The sequence below is a fragment of the Mesoplodon mirus genome (assembly GCF_964341445.2).
Source record: "Mesoplodon mirus genome assembly, chromosome: 2".
Taxonomy (NCBI): domain Eukaryota; kingdom Metazoa; phylum Chordata; class Mammalia; order Artiodactyla; family Ziphiidae; genus Mesoplodon; species Mesoplodon mirus.
In genome coordinates, this window is record NC_138977.1 from 50,741,957 (window position 1) to 50,761,187 (window position 19,231).

The window sequence follows — 19,231 nt, forward strand, 5'->3', positions numbered from 1 at the left end:
AACATGGGTGAATCTTGACAATATTATCATGCTGAGAAAAAAATTCAGACACAAAATATGAAGTATCACATATTTTATGATTCCATTCATATGAAATGTCCAGAATAGACAAATCCATTGAGACAGAAAGGAGACTAGTGGTTGCCAGGGGCTGGAGAAGAAGAAATGGAGAATGACTACTAATGATACAAGGTTTCTGTTGGGTGTGATGAAAATATTCTGGAATTAGTTATGATGGTTGCACAACTTTGTGAATATACTAAATCCACTGAATTGTATACTTTTTTTTTTGGCCGCAACACGCAGCATGTGGGATCTTAGCTCCCCAACCAGGGATTGAACCTGTGCCCCCTGCAGTGGAAGTGCAGAGTCTTAACCACTGGACCACCAGAGAAGTCCTGAACTGTATACTTTTAAGGAAGAATTTTATAGTACGTGAATTACAGCTCAATATTTTAAAATGCTTAAAGAAAAACCTTTACTATTAAAAAAAAAAAGTAGCCTCCCAATAACATTCCTCACCAGTTCAATAAGTCAGTCTCTTTCATCCATTTATTCACTCTTGCATTCCTTCATCCAACTAGCATATTCTGACCACTTACTATATTCTAAGCAGCACTGTTCTAAGCCCTGGGACACAGCACTGAACAAGAGAATCTCTACTTTCATGGTGGGGAGAAGAGGTAGAAGAAAAAGTAAAACCAACAAAACACTACTGGGTAGTGGTAAGTGCTATGATGAAAATAACAGAATGATGTGACCAATAATGTGATATGACAAGGCACTATATTAGGTTAGGTAGTTAGAGAAGGCCTCCCTAAGGCCAGAAAGACAAGAAGAAGGAATCAGCCATGGGATGATCTGGGGAAGAAGGAAGAGCATTCCAGGCTTATAGGATAAACTAGCACAAAAGTGACTTTTTCAAGGAAGAGGAGTTAAGAAGGTAATGGTGATGAAGGCAGCATGAATGATGGCAACAGTGGTATAAGAAATCAGAGTCTTGCAGAACCACACTAGCTAAGACTTTAGAGACCAAAGTATGGAATTTAGATTATCATTTTAAGTATAAATGTGAAGACTTTGCAGATTAAAAAAAATGGAAGTATAACATGACTTAATTTAATGGTCTAAAAAGGATCATTCTAGTTGCCATGTAGAGAATGGAGTGGGAGGAGGGCAAAAGTAGAAACAGAGAAGCCAGTTAAGAAACTACAAAGAAGAAAGAATGAAAGAATGATTGCTTGGACAAACGGACAGAAAGATGAAGCCAGATTCCAATATTTGTAGGTAGAACCAATAGGACTCACTTTGGATTTCAGAATTTGTGGAGAGTGGTGAAGAAAAGACCATCAAGAAAGACTCCTAGGTTTTTAGTATCAAGCAGGTAGAAAATGAGCCATTTATTGAGATAGGTCTGGGGAAATGGATTTTGCACAAATTGAGATACCTATTAGACATCCAAATGGTTAAGTTAGGCAGGCAATTGTACCTACACGTCTCAGGCTCAGAGGAAAAGTAAGACTGAAGGTAACTAATACTCTTGGCATCCTCACTGGTTAGCACAGTGCCAAAGATGCACTAGTATATTATTAAAACAAGTATTTTATAAGCTATGAGAAGTCCTATAGTAAAGAAAATTGCTTATGGTTTAGCTCAGGGTTTCCCAAACACCTTTAGTCATGGAAACTTTTCATCCACATGTTAACATCATGCTCCTTAACACACATTAGGGATCACTGCACAAGTATATTAAACTGCTAACTGCGTTACCTCTCAATTTTCAGCATATTCATAACACTTCAATTGTATAAAGTGTAACTCCATGACTTCATGCAAGAACAGGTAGGGGGTTGGTCAATTCACTATTTATTTAATACCCCATAAAATTTTATAATCTAATCCTAAGAAAATAAAAAGCACTTCACAAGCAAAGGCCAATTAGTTTCTACATCTGTGAAGTTATGTGAGGCATAATTTCAGCTATAGATGAAGACACAGGTTTAATCACTCATCTCCAATAACCCTCTGAGCTTCTGAGTTGTATACAGACTGCAATTTCCTTTGCCCAGAACTGAATTCATTATTCAGTAAATAGATACTAAAACCACAGGAGATTTTAGGATGTGCCCATAGTTGAATATCTAGGTGATTTCCATGCAACAGCAGTAACTGCATTTTCTGAATCTTCTACAATGAGCTGGATTGTTAGAAGGAAGAAACCAAAACTTGCATATGCAGAGCTCAGAATGAGCATCAACCTGCAACTGAGTTGGCAGTAATTCCAAATATACTGATATTTCAACCAAGAAACACCCAGGGAGCTTGAACATCACTTCTTTTATAAAAACTTTTCCTAACCTTCCATGAAAAACTCTCCATCCTCTCTTCTGTCTCCTTGTAGCTTAAAACACCTGTAACATATATATGTGTTTGTTCTCTTTCAGGTGGCTCTTTTAAATAGGAGGCTGTGGCTTCTTCATTTTTGTAACTACACTGCTCAATATGGTATCTGGGATACAGAAGAGGAAAGGGCAAAGGATTTGGAGTAAAGACCCAGTTTCAGATCCTGTCTTCATAACTTACTAGCTGTGAACTCTTAGATAAATCATATAACTTCTCCAAGCTACAACTAAACACTGGACATGACATCACCAATTTTGCAGGACCATTATGACAATTAAATGAATGAATACATTTAAAGCAGCTTAATTTTTTAAAATAAGTTTTTACATTCTTTTTTTTAACATTTATTTATTTTATTATTTTTTTGGCTGTGTCAGGTCTTAGTTGCGGCATGCGAGGTCTTCGCTGAGGCACACAGGATCTTTCGTTGCAGCACACAGGCTCTTTGTTGCAGTGCTGGACTTCTGTCTAGTTGTGGCGTGTGGGTTTTCTCTCTCTAGTTGCGACGCGCAGGCTCCAGGGTGCATGGGCTCTGCAGTTGTGGAGCACGGGCTCCAAAGCACATGGGCTCTACTTCGCGGCATGCGGGCTTTCTAGTTGTGGTGGGAGCTCAGTAGTTATGGCGCATGGGCTTAGTTGCCCCACGGCATGTGGGATCTTAGTTCCCCGACCAGGGATCGAACCCACGTCCCCTGCATTGGAAGGTGGATCCTTTACCACTGGACCACCAGGGAAGCCCCTATAGCAGCTTAGTTTTAAGGTAGCTGTCACACAGCAAATGCACAGTATAGGAAATGACAGCTTAAAAATGCTCAATGAATGAAGGACTATATGTATATGCATTTATACATATACATATACACACACATATAGATATCATCACTTTATCCCTGTCTTAGTCCATTCAGTCTGCTATAACAAAATACCACAGACTGGGTGGCTTATAAACAACAAAAATTTATTTCTCACAGTTTTGGTGGCCAAAAGTCCAAGATCAGGGTGTCAGCATTGTCAGGCCCTCTTCCGGGTTTCTGACTGGCCACTTCTCACTACCTCCTCATATGGTGGAAGGGATTAGGGAGCTCTACGGGATCTTTTTCCTAAGGGCACTAACCCCAGTAATGAGGGTGGAACCCTGAAGACCTAATCACCTCTCAGAGGCCTCACCTCCTAAGACCATCACATTGCACATTAAGATTTCAACTTATGAATCTGGGCAGACACATTCAGACCACAGCAATCTCCCTGCCATACTTCTACTAATCCATAAAGGGTCAGATTAAAACAGTACCTCCTCATGCTTACTTGTTTTCATTTTTCTTTCTCTCTCTCACTAGACTGTGAGTTACTCAAGAATATGGATCATGTCTTGGTCATCCTTAAATCCCGAGAATCTAACAAAGAACCTGGGATATAACAGGTTTACTAATAAATGTTTATGATCTTAAATAATGATACTGAAAGGAGAGAAAAATCTTGCTCTTATTGCAAGGAGCAATTGTTCCCTGTATTAAAGAAAGGGATTGACCCATCATCTTTATTTGGTGCAACAAATCTAAAAGATTTTAAACTACAGCAAAAGAAGTAACAGATGGATTGGGGAGATTTCCTAACCCTGACACCAAAATTTCATTTTCAACCTTAGGCCCTTTAACTCCTAGAGGAAAACATAGGCAATACACACTCTGACATAAATCGCAGCAATATCTTTTTCGATCCATCTCCCAGAATAATGGAAATAAAAACAAAAATAAACAAATGGGACCTAATTAAACTCAAAAGCTTTTGCACAGCAAAGGAAATCATAAACAAAATGAAAAGACAACCCACAGATTGGGAGAAAATATTTGCAAATGATGTGACCAACATGGGATTAGTCTCCAAAATTTACAAACAGCTCATGAGGCTTAATACCATCAAAACAAACAACCCAATCAAATAACGGGCAGAAGACCTAAACAAACATTTCTCCAAAGAAGACATACAGATGGCCAAGAGGCACATGAAAAGATGTTAAACATCGCTAATTATCAGAGAAATGCAAATCAAAACTACAATGAGATATTACCTCACACCAGTCAAAATGGCTATCATCAAAAAATCCACACACAATAAATGCTGGAGAGAGTATGGAGAGAAGGGAACCCTTATACACTGTTGGTGGGAATGTAAATTGGTACAGCCACTATGGAGAACAGTATGAAAGTTCCTTAAAAAGCTAAAAATAGAGCTACCATATGACCCTGCAATCCCACTCCTGGGCATATATCCAGAGAAAAGCATGGCCCGAAAGGATACATGCACCCCAATGTTCATTGCAGCACTGTTTACAATAGCCAAGATATGGAAGCAACCTAAATTTCCATCAACAGAGGAATGGATAAAGATGTGGTATATATATACAATGGAATATTACTCAGCCATTAAAAAGAATGAAATAATGTCATTTGCAGCAACACGGATGGACCAAGCGATTGTCATACTGAGTGAAGTAAGTCAGACAGAGAAAGACAAATACTGTATGATGCGGAATCTAAAAAGAAATGATACAAATGAACCTATTTACAAAACGGAAACAGACTCACAGACTTAGAGAATGAACTTATGGTTACCAGCGGGGAAAGATAAGGGGAAGTGATAGTCAGGAAGTTTGGGATCGACATGTACACACTACTCTATTTAAAATGGATAACCAACAAGGACCTACTGTACAGCACAGGGAACTCTGCTCAATGTTATATGGCAGCCTGGATGGGAGGGGAGTTTGGGAGAGAATGGATACATGCATTATGTATGGCTGAGTCCCTTTGCTGTGCACCTGAAACTATCACAACATTGTTAATCGACTATACTCCAACATAAAATAAAAAGTTAAATAAATAAATAAATAAATAGGTCAATCAAAGCAAGACATCTCAGTCAAAGCAAGCCTACTCCTCCCACTGGGGGAGGGGAGGGGGAGGGAGGTGGTAGCTCTTATTTTTCGTTTTATTTAGTTATTTGTAGTAACTAAATAGGTTGCGGTTTCCTCCCATAGTTTAGAGCAATTTAACTATACTTTAAAAACTAATAAGCACTTCCTTGTAGTAATAGGATTTTTTTTTCCACCAAAGTAAAAGTGGAGAATTTCCCTGGCATCTATTTCAAAACCACAGCTCATTATAAAGAGCTCAACAAAAGATCAAGTCTGCAGTCTTGGCAGTAACAGAACAATCTTTACATCAGATACAGATCTCAAGTTAACACTAGAGCAAAGATTCACCTACAACTCCTATAGTCCATCATTTGCCTGCAAATATGAAGCAGTAACACAATAGGTATCAACTCAGTGACACAGCAGTTTTACTGACCCAAGTGCTTTGAAATTAAACTCTTATAATAAAGCCAGACTGACTAGGAAAAAAAGACAAAGTTAAAGTCAGAGGGAGCCTACTCATCCTTATCTCATACACTTTTAACTGAACTTTCTTTTTTTTACCAGTCATCCCTAGAGAATTAATTCAAGGGTCATTTTTCCTCAGGAAGCTTCACTGATATCCTAAGCTATGTTAAGGATGCCTTCTCCATGTTCACACAGAACACTAAAATGTGTCTCTATTTTACAATGCGCCATGAGATTCTCAAAGGCAAGGACTGTTTTAAGCCATCACTGCATCTCCAGAATCTAGCAGAAGGCCTACATCAGAACACATCCTCAACAAAAGTTTGTTGAGCTAAACTGATAAAGGACTCCAGGTCAAAAACGGTGAAGTAAAAGCAAACATTTTGACAACATTTGCTAAATTTATATTCTGAGCTTATACAAATAGGCCCAGTCATAATAGATACAGAAGCATAGTACATACTATACATGCATAGTTGTAGCTAAGTATATAAGATGGAAATACCTCCTGTAATGTTCTTAAAAATGTATACAATTTTTTCTTTACTGACCTTTTTACCTCTAGTTCTTAATCTACTTTGAGCCTCTGATAATCTGAAAGACATTATGAACCTTCTCTCTAGACACATAATATTTTGCATACAGGAATTCAGGGAAGTGCTAAAACCTGCTCATAAACCCAGAAAAAGAACTCCCGCCCTAGTCTGTCTCCCTTCTCTCAGGCTATCATGAGAACATTCGTTTTCTCCTGAAATCTTCTAAGAGCTCCACATTTATTTTCTAATCCTTTAGATATATTCTTTTGGATAAAAACACACAGATGTTAGGATGATAAGTATAGGTCTTTTATTCAATTAAAAACATCTACAGTTTGTATTCTATGGTTTATTCTTTTTCTATTAAATAGTAACTCTAATAGAAAGCTTTGTTCATATTTGTACAATAATTTATATTAAAGTTCAAAACCATGGCATTTATAAGAAAGTCAATGCATTAAATTAATAGTTTTAAGAAAAGAAGAAGCCCATGTTAATGCCTATAAAAACTGATAAAGTGTCCTGGAAAACAGGAAAAGCCATTTCTTTTATTACTGGAACTGGAGGAATATATTAGAAACATGAATACAAAAGTTATCAATAATTTTTCTCCTATAAATCTAATTTCAAATGCAGCTAATTGGTTTTTGTTTGTTTGTTTGTTTGTTTTAATAAAAGAGATAATTCCTGATTTGGAGATAAATTTTAACCAATGAATAATTCAGGTCAAAGGAATTAAAGTTTAAATGAGATTTGCTAAAGCACACTCTAGAAGCATAACCTGAATAATCTGGAATATCAGTGAGGACTGATAATAAACAATAAATAAAAGCTCCTTGCAGCTCAAATTTACATTAATCTGTACTTTTGTAAAAATTAGAGTTATTGAACTCTGTTTGGTGGAAAAGGACTCTTAGACTCACTACCTACTATTACATCGCAGTAACAAAGAACTCAAAAAACATTAAGTAGTTTAACACAGTGATATAATTTCCTTTCTCTTAGAGACACCATAAAACTGTGGATGCTAAACAGAACATGGCAATAAAATGGATCAGTACCTATAAGAAGACTATTTTGAAGAGTGATAGTTAAAGATGGTGGGCTGAAAACACACATTAGCTTCCACTCCCTACTCAAAGTGATAATAAAGTAAATTTTTTAAAAAAATCAATCCCATAAGGATAAAGAGAATAAAAGAGGAGAAAACAACAATTTTAGGAATTAGAAAGTAGATGAATAAATAACTGAATTAACATACCTAAGGAAGGACTTCCCTGGTGGCACAGTGGTTAAGAATCCACCTGCCAATGCAGGGGACACGGGTTCAAGCCCTGGACCAGGAAGATCCCACATGCCGTGGAGCAACTAAGCCTGTGTGCCACAACTACTGAAGCCCGCAAGCCTAGAGCCCATGTTCCGCAACAAGAGAAGCCACAGCAATGAGAAGCCTGCGCAGTGCAATGAAGAGTATCCCCCAATCTCTGCAACTAGAGAAAGCCCGCGCACAGCAACGAAGACCCAACACAGCCAAAAATAAATTAATTAATTAATTAATTAATTTAAAAAAACCCACACATATCTAAGGAAACCTAACCCTAAACTTGGAAGCAACCCAATTTATACAACAGATCCCATAAAAGATTCAGGAATCAGTACAAGTAGGATACTCTGGAAGTAGGAGTGAAGATGGAACAAGACTTCCACAGTCTGTTTAAGAAGGAGTTACACAGCCAGACCCCCTCTGCAATCTACACAGTAGGCTTCTGTACTACCTCCCATCCTAAGAAAAGACTAGAAGCTAAAGGTTTATTCTATGAAGAGGGCAAAACAGAGAGGGTGTCTGCCTTGGGAGATACAGTCACAGGCACAGTTGCAGGCAGATGTACCATATTTAACACTGGGTGATTAGATGAGTTTAAAAAATCAATGTTGAGACTCCTAGCCTTTTCCCCCAGCAGGATCCCCAGAACCTTGCAGTTGGGATAATAATCTACAAGCGAAGACCAATTGTGCTTTTTTTTTTTTTTTTGGCAAATCTGACCACACCACATAAAGACCTAGAAAGTAATTTATCCTAGGGGTTCTTCAAGGTACAGCCTAGCCATATCACCCTTCAGCAAATATCACAGTTGACATGCCCACCACACACATGCACAGAGTTCCAATTCACTTTTCGGTTGTCCTACTTATAAATAAAAGCAGAAAGCAAAAGGGTTACCAGGTCTTGAGGGAAGCCTCCAATGTGAAACAAGACATCAAAATAGACAGAAAAAAAGCAAATAAAAGGATAAACAATGGCAAAGAATAAAAATGTCCCCCTAAAATTAATATCCTCAGTGATAGGAAATCCTCCCTCCTCCCTCCCCCTCCCTCCCCTCCCCCTCCCTCCCTCCCTCCTCCCTCCCCCTCCCTCTCTCTTCCTCCCTCTCTCTCCCTCTCTCCCTCCTCCCTCCCTCCCCCCCTCCCTCCCTCTCTCCCTCCTCCCTCCCTCCCTCCCTCTCTCTCTCTCTCTTTCTTTCTTTCTTAGCTGCAGCATGCATGTGGGATCTGCTTCCCTGACCTGGGGTGGAACCCGGGCCCCCTGCATTGGGAGTGCAGAGTCTTAACCACACTGCACCACCAGGGAAGTCCCCAAAATGCCTTTTTTAGACTGAAAGAGAGACCACCAACTCAGTGGATGAAAACAGACCCACAACCAAAGATGCAATTATGAAATCTCAGAACAAACAGAAGAACTTACAATAGTCCAGAAGGAAAAAACAAGTTTCATACAAAGTAACAGAAATCAGAAAGGCATCTGGACTTCTCAATAACAAGTAGAACACCTCATCCATATAAATTAAAATTAAAATTCTGTGGGAAAACTTACAGCCTAGAACTTGATACGTTGACATAACACCAATCAAGTATGAAGGTAGAATATATTTCTAGACACATGAGGCCTCAAAATATTAACATTCCACTTACTGTTTTTAGTTAGCTTTTAGACAGTCTGCCCCAAATAAGGGAGTAAACCAAGAGACAGGATGTGAGACCCAAGAAAAGAAGAAATCCAACCAAAAACCATGCAAAGGGAATCCCCAAAATGAAGGTGAAGGTAGATTCCAAAAATAACAGCTACACAACAAGACTTAGATAACATCAACCAACAAACTGGAGCAGGTCAGAAAGCCCCAACAGACACTATTCAAGAAGATAAAGTGAGAGAATCTGAATGTATTTGAAGGTTAACTGAGGGAATGTTTGGGGATTAAAAAAAGTATTGACTACACAGAAAATAAAACAAAAAATTTCCAGAAACAGCATAAAGTCATTCAGGAAAGGAAAAATAAAACTACAGTACATACTTGGCTCAACTGTCAACAGTGTTTATATAGTATTAACCGCTATACTGAGAAGTAGGCAGGATGGGATGTGTGTGTGTGTATATATATATGGTATGGGAGGGGGTGATAGTCTCTTCTTCCATAATAAGAATTCAATAGTTAACACCTAGAAATGAAAAAATGTAACAATATGTAACAATGTATGTATCAATATGTAACAATATAAACTAGTTAGAGATAAGAAATTAAAAATCAAAACAATCAGGTAAAAGAGCTCAAATGGCTGTAACTAGAAGCAAGAAAAGAGGGATTGTTTTTATGACAAGCTTTATAAAACTATTTGACTCTAAATTAAATCATGTACATGTATAATACTGACAAAAATTAAAACTAAAACTTAAAAAGTTTGAAAGCTTAATAAAAAAGTTTGAATGTTTACCAAAACATGGCAATAAAATTGGGTTATTTACAGAAATGTTAATGAACTGCTCTATCTTTAAAATCCAAACATACTGTGCAATATATTTCTGACCCCAGTATGATTTACAGTATACTATGGATAAGTAAGCCAAAATCACCTATATATATGCAGACTTCTCCTAATGGTTTATTAGCTGGTGGCTGCTATTGCTATCATCCTTAGCTCTATTATCAAAATTGTTTCAAAAACATACATTCACCTTAGAAACTTGCCAGATTCAATCAGTTTGATATACCAATGGTCCCTGAGGAAACCAAAAGCCATCAGTTAAATACACATCAAGTTGAAATTTGTAAAAGTAGCATGCGGCACAGGGTAGTGGGAAAACACTGATGCTGACTGGACCTAGGGCCCTGGAATAACAGAGTACCTCTACTACTTGAGAGACCTTGACTTGGTTACTTATTACTTAGCCTCTCTGGAGACTTATCTGCCTCATCTGAAAATGAAGAAAGCATTATGCTGCAGAGTTGTTTCAAGGATTAGAAACCAGTAAGTAAAATACTACTGCAATGCCTGGCACAAGGCTCAATAAAAGCCATCTACCGTTATTATTTAACTTGAGCATTATCTACTTCATAAGGAATAGGAGAAAACTTGATTTTACAGTTGGGTACTCTAGGCTGGAATCCCTAATTTGCCTTGTATTAGCTGGGTGACTTTGGGTAAGTTACTTAATCACTCTGATTGCAAAAAAGAGAAATCATATCACCTACCATGTGGGATGGTTCTGAAAACCCAATGATATGTATAGAAATACAGAGAATAAGCTGGTGTACAATCAGTGCTCAAAAATTGATACCAGTTATATCTGTACCATCTCTTTATCCTTCGTAGTGAAGATCCATCATAGACATAAGCTTTGTTATAGCTACACACTGTCCTTCTTTAATAAGCAATTGTAGAAAGTGTGAAGTCATGTAATGTCAAAAAATACAACTAAAATAGTAAGACACTTGGAATTCTTGGTATAATCAAGATTAGTCTCATTAGAATTTGTTTATATAACTAAGTGTAGCCTTGGAAAATCACAAGATCCCAGAGTCTCAACTGGTTCATCTAAAAATAAGAGGTTGGAACAAAACCTTCTCTATTCCTAAAAATCACTAAATGTAAATTATTTCTCCAGAGATTTAATCTCATTCTTACCAATCCCACAAGCCACCATAAATCTTTTCAAACATTATGAGGAAGAAACACTGAATGTTGTCAAATATAAAACTGTCTTTTTTAGAAATAAGAAAACGAGGCACAAAAGTAAGATTTTGCCCAACTTACACACTCCAGATCACAAGAATAACTGAATTCTTCTATAAAGGAACTGAGGGAAAATATTTCTTTTAACCAAGATTGTTTCATTCTCCCTTTCTGTTCAGAAGCAAGGATTTCCATCTTTCAGACCACCAATGGTTTAAGCATGAGCTTACGGTGCCCAAGCATAGGACAAATCATGATGCTTCTAAAGGAAGGCTAAAAACAAGAATGGCTGGTGGATATCAGTGTGATGTCAGGAAAGTCCCCGTGAAAATAATACACAGATGCAGCCAAACCTGAGAATACACGGCAAAGAAAGGGTTGTATAAAACTCCAGGAAAGATACAAGTAAAAAAAAAAAAAAAAAAAAAAACCCTTTAATCCTAATACAGTCAACTGTAAAAGTGACATCTCACATTATCTGAGATTCAGTAATGCTCCCCAGTACCTGGAAAAGGCTTCAACTGTGACTATTTAAAAGTAAGAGAGAATAACACAAATGAGTGAAAACCATAAAAGAGGAGAAAAAAGTAAAAAATGCATAAAACTAAATGAAAAAATCTTCCTCTCTTCTCTCCAGTTTCTTTTTGAACTAAGTGAAATGTAAATATCAGAACTGCCATAAAAAGAACAAATTCATTAAGGCTAGCAGGGTTCCTCAGACACACAATTATGCAAAGTATTTACTGATAAAGTAATAGTGTTCTGAGTTTTTATAACATATAACTTACTCATGCTTATTATAGTTTGACCTGTAAGTGCTCAAAAACAACAAGCATATCATAAAGGCATATTCTTCAGATTCTCAAGCATTTAGACACTACTATTCACTCAAAGTTTGGGGAAAAGATTCTCCACTTTGAAATAATCCAGAAAGAAAACCCCTGGTGAAGGTCTCTATCAAACTCCATGAGAAAGACAATAAATGTGTTGAGAGTAACAAGTGAAAAGCAGTTTTACATCTACCTCCAGAATCTATAGGTCATTTTTACAGCTCCAAGTTATGTCATCTGCCTCCCAAACATGTTCATCATTTGCATTAAATTATCAGTTTCCTATCTGCATTAAAATATCAGAAAGATAACTTAGAAACAAAAAATCCAATTGGAGTTAAATACCTCATTTTGTAAAATCCACCTCTACCGATAATCTGTGCCTATCTTGGAGAAAAGTAATATTTTCCTAGCAAGTTATTAAAGAATTTTAAAATTATATTCTACCGTTACTTTTCACGACTATTAATTTTTAAATTTCACTTATTAAAAAATTACATTTTCAATTTTAACATAAAAGATATAATTTTCCCCTTTTAAAATAAAAGAGAAAAAAGGATGATGACAATAAAAGCAAACACCCTAACTATGCAGTTAGAAACAAAGGGAACATACAACTCAAAAACAAAAAATCAAACAACCCAATCAAAAATGGGCAGAAGACTCAAATAGACATTTCTCCAAAGAAGATATACAGATGGCCAATACACACATGAAAAGATGCCCAACATCACTAATTATTAGAGAAATTCAAATCAAAACTACAATGAGATACCACCTCACACAGGTCAGAATGGCCCACATTAAAAAGTCTACAAATAGCAAATGGTGGAGAGGGTGTGGAGAAAAGAGAATCCTCCTACACAGTTGGTAGGAATGTAAATTGGTGCAGTTTCTATGGAAAAGAGTACAGAGGTTCCTCAAAAAACTAAAAATAGACTTGCCATATGATCCAGCAATCCCACTCCTGGGCATATATTTGGAGAAAACTATAATTCGAAAAGATACATGTACCCTAATGTTCACTGCAGTGCTCTTTACAATAGCCAAGACATGGAAACAACCTAAATCTCCATCAACAGATGAATGGACAAAGAAAATATGGGGGAGTGTATACACACACACACACACACACACACACACACACACACACAATGGAATACTACTCAGCCATAAAAAAGAATGAAATAATGCCATTTGTAGCAACATGCCTGGACCCAGAGATTATCATACTAAGTGAAGTAAGTCGGAAAGAGAAAGACAAATACAATATGATATCACTTGTATGTGGAATCTAAAATATGACACAAATGAACTTACTTACAAAACATAAACAGACTCACAGACATAGAAAACAAACTTATGCTTACCAAAGGGGGAAGCGGGTGGAGGAGTGATAAATTAGGGGTTTGGTATTAGCAGACACAAACTACTATATATAAAATAGATAAACAACAAGGTCCTACTGTATAGCACAGGGAACTATATTCAATAACCTTTAATAAACCATAATGGAAAAGAATATGAAAAAGAATATATATATGTATAACTGAATCACTTTGCTGTATATCAGAAACTAATACAACACTGTAAATCAACTATACTTCAATAAAAAAAGAAAGGAAGAGGGACTTCCCTGGTAGTCCAGTGGTTAAGACTCCGTGCTTCCAATGCAGGGTATGTGGGTTTGATCCCTGGTTGGGGAACTAAGATCCCACATGCTGCGTGGCGTGGCCAAAAAATTTACAAAAAAAAAAGAGAGAAGGAAGGAAAAGAGAGAAAGAGGACAGAAATTCTTTGGAAGAATCTTTACTATTAACCTGTTTACTTCGTTATATGCACAGACATATTTACATATATATATATATATTTATATATATTGACATATATACATATATATTTATATATATATATTTGAAGCCCAAGAAGCTCTCACAATTATTATTCTTAGCTGTGCGATGCTGGTGGAGATGCAGGGATATGAGCACTCACATTCACTGCTACTGAAACACAATTTACAGTGGCAGGTAGGGAATGTGCCTGGCATATATTGATTCTTGAAAAAAGGGTAAAACAACAAGATCTCTACAAAATTGTAAAATAAAGATCCAATAAATAGGTGTTCCAAATCCTTCTGTGCACAACAGCCACCTATTTCCAGCTCCCCAAAAGTCTTTGGAAGGGAAAAATTAGAGCAGAATGAAGGGAATCACTCATATCTCCTCCACCTACCACCATGTAAATACTTGAAAATGTCACTGACTTGCTAAAAAAAAATTTGTTTACTTCTAATTTATCTTTCCCTGCACCTCCCCGCCCCATCCCCTTTGGTAAGCATAAGTTTGTTTTCTAAGTCTGTGAGTCTGTTTCTGTTTTGTAAATAAGTTCATTTGTATCATTTTTTTAGATTCCACATGTGATACCATAAAAAAATTTTTATTACCAAGTATGTAATATATAACAGGCACTATGCTAGATGGTAGAGATTTTAAAATAATTTTTGAAACTGCTGCATCTTCAAAGAGGTCACATACTCTGACGAGGAAGAAAGGCCTGAAAACTGACAAGTACAATATCTTTTTGATACGAGCTATAATAAGGACTATGGAGGACACTGAAATGGTGCCGAACAAATTGGGAAGGGGACAGAGGTCAGGGAAAAAGAGTTGGCTCCTGAACTAAAGAAATGGAGGTGGGATGGAGAAGGGCTCCAGCCAGAACAACAGGATCAGCACTTAAAAAAGCAGGCAGGGGCTTCCCTGGTGGCGCAGTGGTTGAGAGTCTGCCTGCCGATGCAGGGGACACGGGTTCATGCCCCGGTCCGGGAAGATCCCACATGCCGCGGAGCGGCTGGGCCCGTGAGCCATGGCCGCTGAGCCTGCGCGTCCAGAGCCTGTGCTCCGCAATGGGAGAGGCCGCAACAGTGAGAGGCCCGCGTACCGCAAAAAAAAAAAAAAAAAGCAGGCAGATGTGGGAAAAATGCATGTTGAAAGAAATGCAAATAAAATGGCTAAGCTCAGAGCAGGGAATACATGGAAGGAAGGAGCAGATGAGGCTGGAGTGTTAGCAAACACCATTATCATGGGGGCTCTCTATGCCTTGGGACTCTGCCAATCACTTCCAGCCCATTCTAATCCCTACCTGAGAAGCCCAAGTAAACTGCAGGACGAAAGTGGGCCAAAGGATTCCAGCCGCCTCCTTTCCCTATTAAAAAACGCGATGCTGGAGTGGAGCAATAGTGGCAACAGTGCAAAATTAAGCAGGGCAGGCCCCCAATTTCATCCAAATTCATATTTTAGGCCTCTGCCTAAAAATACAGAAGCACATATTTACAAAATTTCTGCTGTTTTGAATACATGAATATACCAGACACATAACTTTTATAAATACCGAATGCAACTATTTCACACCTACACCCAAAGAAGTTTGTATTCACACTGGAATATCAATAATCTTTAACCTTCATCAGCCAGTGGACTTAAAACTAATGAGTTTACAACAATTTTATTGAAGAGTACATCCCTGTAATATGCTGGTCTCCAATTTTAAGATTCTTGAGGACAGAGACCACATCTTATTTATTTCTGAATCCCTACCTTTGTCCTCCTACCACCAGCACCTAATAACACTTTGCTTATACACAGGAGACTTCAATAAATATTTATTATATTATGCAGCAATACCATGCATTTGTTAAGACAGCTAAACAACATTTGAATTCAGAAAGAGTTTACATACTGGGCTTGGGAATTTCATGAGCAAGGATACCTGTGCTTGCACAGGACCCTCTGGTTGTTGAAAACCTCCATATACATTCTCTCATTTAATTCTCGCAGTTACCCAACGGAATAGGCATTCCTTTCCTCCCAGTAAACAGAGGAAACAGAAGAAATTAAGTGACGTGCCCAAGGTCACATGGCTAGTAACAGACCAAAGACTCTGAAACCCAGGTGTCCTCACTCACAGGCCACTGTTCTTTCCATGACAACCTTTAGTCTATCAAAAATATTTACATATTGAGGACATATTTGCCAAGCAAGGTACTAACATGCTGGGAAATAAAACAGTGAACAGAGACGGAGGAAGATGGCGGAAGAGTAAGACGCGGAGATCACCTTCCTCCCCACAGATACATCAGAAATTCATCTACACGTGGAACAACTCCTACAGAACACCTACTGAACGCTGACAGAAGACCTCAGACCCCCCAAAAGGCAAGAAACTCCCCACATACCTGGGTAGGGCAAAAGAAAAAAGAATAAACAGAGACAAAAGGATAGGGACGGGACCTGCACCAGTGGGAGGGAGCCGTGAAGGAGGAAAGGTTTCCACACACTAGAAGCCCCTTCGCGGGCGGAGACGGCAGGTGGCGGAGGGGGAAAGCTTCGGAGTAGCCGAGGAGAGCACAGCAACAGGGGTGTGGAGGGCAAAGCGGAGAGATTCTCGCACAGAGGATCGGTGCCCTCAGGCACACACCAGCCCGAGAGGCTTGTCTGCTAGGCCGCCGGGGCGGGCGGGGCTGGGAGCTGAGGCTCCGAGTTTCAGTCTGAGCGCAGGGAGAGGACGGGGGCTGGCAGCAGGAAGAGAGCCTGAAGGGGTTAGTGCACCACGGCTAGCCCGGAGGGAGTCCGGGGAAAAAGTCTGGAGCTGCCGAAGAGGCAGGAGACTTTTTCTTCCCTATTGTTTCCTGGTGCGCGAGGAGAGGGCATTAAGAGGGCTGATTAAAGAAGCTCCAGAGACGGGCGCGAGCAGCGGCTGAAGGCGCAGACCCCGGAGACGGGCGTGGGACGCTGGGGCTGCTGCTGCCGCCGCCACAAGGCCTGTGTGCGAGCGCAAGTCACTGTCCACCCCCCCTTCCGGGGAGCCTGTGCAGCCCGCCACTGCCGGGGTCCCGGGACCCAGGGACGGCTTCCCCGGGAAAGCGCACGGAGCGCCTCAGGCTGGTGCAACGTCACGCGGCCTCTGCCGCCACAGGCTCTCCCCGCACTGCGTGCCCCTCCCTCCCCTCGGCCTGAGTGAGCCAGAGCCCCCGAATCAGCGGCTCCTTTAAACCCGTCCTGTCTGAGCGAAGAACGGACGCCCTCCGGCGACCTACGCGCAGAGGCGGGGCCAGGTCCAAGGCTGAGACCCGGGAGCTGTGAGAGCAGAGAAGAGACAGGGAAATCTCTCTGTGCAGCCTCGGAGGCAGCGGATTAAACCTCCACGGTCCGCTTGATGTGCCCTGCGTCTGTGGAGTGCATGAATGGACAGCGAATCACCCCAAATTGAGGAGGTGGACTTTGAGGACAAGATTTAAGATTTTTTCCCCTTTTCCTCTTTTTACAACGAATTATCCCAAATTAAGGAGGTGGACTTTGAGAGCAAGATTTCAGACTTCTTCCCCTTTTCCTCTTTTTACAACGAATTATCCCAAATTGAGGAGGTGGACTTTGAGAGCAAGATTTTCAATTTTTTTCCCCCTGTTCTCTTTTTGTGAATGTGTATGTGTATGCTTCTGTGTGAGATTTTCTCTGTATAGCTTTGCTTCCACCATAGGTCCCAGGGTTATCCATCCGTTTTTTTTTTTTTCAATAATTACTTTTTTATTTTTAATAACGCTACTATATTTTATACTTTATTCTATTTTACTTTATCTTCTCTCTTTCTTTTTTTCCTACCTTCCCTTCCTCCCTCCCTCCCTCCGCCCCTTTCTTTCTTTCTTTCTTTCCGTCCTCCCTCCCTCCCTCCTGTCTTTCTTTCTTTCTTTCCTCCCTCCCTCCTTCCTTTCTTTCTTTCTTTCCGTCCTTCCTCCCTCCCTCCCTCCTTCCTTTCTTTCTTTCCGTCCTTCCTCCCTCCCTCCCTCCCTTCTTCCTTTCTTCCTTTCTTTCTCTCTCTCTTTCTTTCTTCTACTAACTCTTTCTTTCTACTTTTTCTCCCTTTTATTCTGAGCTCTTGGTGCTGCAGCCAGGGGTCAGTGCTGTGCCTCTGAAGTGGGAGAGCCAACTTCAGGACACGGGTCCACAAGAGACCTCCCAGCTCCACATAATATCAAGCGGCAAAAATCTCCCAGAGATCTCCATCTCAACACAAGCACCCAGCTTCAGTCAACGACCAGCAAGCTACAGTGCTGGTCACCCTATGCCAAGCAACTAGCAAGACAGGTACACAACCCCGCCCATTAGCAGAGAGGCTGCCTAAAAACATCATAAGGCCACAGGCACCCCAAAACACACCACCAGACGTGGACCTGTCCACCAGAAAGACAAGATCGAGCCTCAACCACCAGAACACAGGCACTAGTCCCCCCCACCAGGAAGCCTACACAACCTACTGAAACAACCTTAGCCACTGGGGACAGACACCAAAAACAACGGGAACTACAAACCTGCAGCCTGCAAAAAGGAGACCCCAAACACAGTAAGATAAGCAAAATGAGAAGACAGAAACACACACAGCAGGTGAAGGAGCAAGATAAAAACCTACCAGACCTAACAAATGAAGAGGCAATAGGCAGTCTACTTGAAAAACAATTCAGACTAATGATAGTAAAGATGATCCAAGATTCTATTTCCAAGATCCAAAATCTTGGAAATAGAATAGACAAAATGCAAGAAACAGTTAACAAGGACCTAGAAGAACTAAAGATGAATCAAGCATCGATTAAAAACACAATAAATGAAATGAAAAATACTGTAGATGGGATCAATAGCAGAATAACTGAGACAGAAGAACGGATAAGTGAGGTGGAAGATAAAATAGTGGAAATAACTGATGCAGAGCAAAATAAAGAAAAAAGAATGAAAAGAACAGAGGACAGTCTCAGAGACCTCTGGGACAACATTAAACGCACCAACATTCGAATTATAGGGGTTCCAGAAGAAGAAGAGAAAAAGAAAGGGACTGAGAAAATATTTGAAGAGATTATAGTTGAAAACTTCCCTAATATGGGAAAGGAAATAGTTAATCAAGTCCAGGAGGCACAGAGAGTCCCATACAGAATAAATCCAAGGAGAAATACGCCAAGACACATATTAATCAAACTGTCAAAAATTAAACACAAAGAAATCATATTAAAAGCAGCAAGGCAAAAACAA

General features: G+C 39.5%; 1 protein-coding gene across 1 annotated transcript in view; it reads right to left on the reverse strand.

Moving 5' to 3' along the window:
- MOB1B (MOB kinase activator 1B) overlaps positions 1-19,231 on the reverse strand; it is a 62,320-nt gene that overhangs the window by 26,804 nt on the left and 16,285 nt on the right. The window lies entirely within an intron of this gene.